The 1,153-nt window shown below is 37.7% G+C and overlaps 1 pseudogene; it reads left to right on the top strand.

The window, feature by feature from the left end:
* The first annotated feature begins 358 nt into the window (after window positions 1-358).
* LOC140628936 (small nucleolar RNA SNORA70) lies at window positions 359-481 on the top strand (annotated as a pseudogene).
* The last annotated feature ends 672 nt before the right edge of the window (window positions 482-1,153 follow it).

Below are 1,153 nucleotides of genomic sequence, written 5' to 3'. Positions count from 1 at the left end.
TCCCAACTGTCTATCAGATTGGTAACTAAATCACAGAAGAAAGAATTCAAGTAAATTTTGACTCTAAACAATCTCAGTAGGATATATCCTAAAGATATAAAAATCAGGTGATTATATAATTGTGGTTTATTCCTATACTTTTAATTTTGTTTCATTGATCTATTTATCTATGCTGTCCCCAATAGCACACTGTCAAGACCACACTGTGGGACTTGATATCTGGTTGTGTAATTCCTTCAGCTTTATTCTTTAAGGTTGTTTTGGCTATTCTTGACCTTTTGCATTTCCATATAAATTTCAGTATCAGCTTGTCAGTTTTCCTAACAAAGGTGCTGCAGTTTTATTTGGATTTCATTGACTGCATAAATCAAGGAAGAATTGACATATTAACAGTGTTCCCCGGGGGCCCAGTGTGCAATGGCTGCAAACAGTATCCTCCTTGGTAATGTGTGGGTTGGCCTAAGAAACCTTAGAGACAGCCCTTTCCGGTGGACATTGATGTCTGACCTCATACTATCTCCAATCTAGGCTCCATACAGGTATGCAGGGTACCTTTGGAAAGCCCAGGGCATGGTGGCCAGGGTCTACATTGGCCAAGTCATCATGTCCACCTGTACCAAACTGAAGACAAGGAGCATGTGATTGAGGCCCTATGCAGGGCCAAGTTCAAGTTCCCTGGCCACCAGAAGATCCAGACTTCCAAGAAGTGGGGCTCTACTAAGTTTAATGTGGATGAATTTGAAGACATGGGTGGCTGAAAAGTGGCTTATCCAAAATGGCTATGGGGTCAAATTGTAGCCCTTTGGACAAATGATGGGGTCTGCACTCATGAGAACTATGGCACTGTCCCCTCCCTATTCATGCTCACCAATAAATCCTACTTCCTGTCAAAAAACCCCTAGTATTAACAACACTGAGACTTTAACCTATGAACATGATATATCCCTACATTTATTTAGGTTTTCTTAAATTTCTCTCAATAATATTTTCTAGTTTTCAGTGTAAAGATCTTACAGATCTTTGTTAAATTTATTCTTAGGTATTTAGGTATTTGATAGCTTTTCTGTACTATTGTAAATTAAAATTTTTTTCTACTTGTCCTGATCTATAAAATTAAATTGATTTTTACATTTTAACTTTATATCAACATTGT

The sequence above is a fragment of the Canis lupus genome, chromosome X (genome assembly GCF_048164855.1).
Source record: "Canis lupus baileyi chromosome X, mCanLup2.hap1, whole genome shotgun sequence".
NCBI classification, from domain to species: domain Eukaryota; kingdom Metazoa; phylum Chordata; class Mammalia; order Carnivora; family Canidae; genus Canis; species Canis lupus.
The sequence above is the reverse complement of the archived record's forward strand: the minus strand, read 5'-3'. Positions and strand labels throughout refer to the sequence as shown.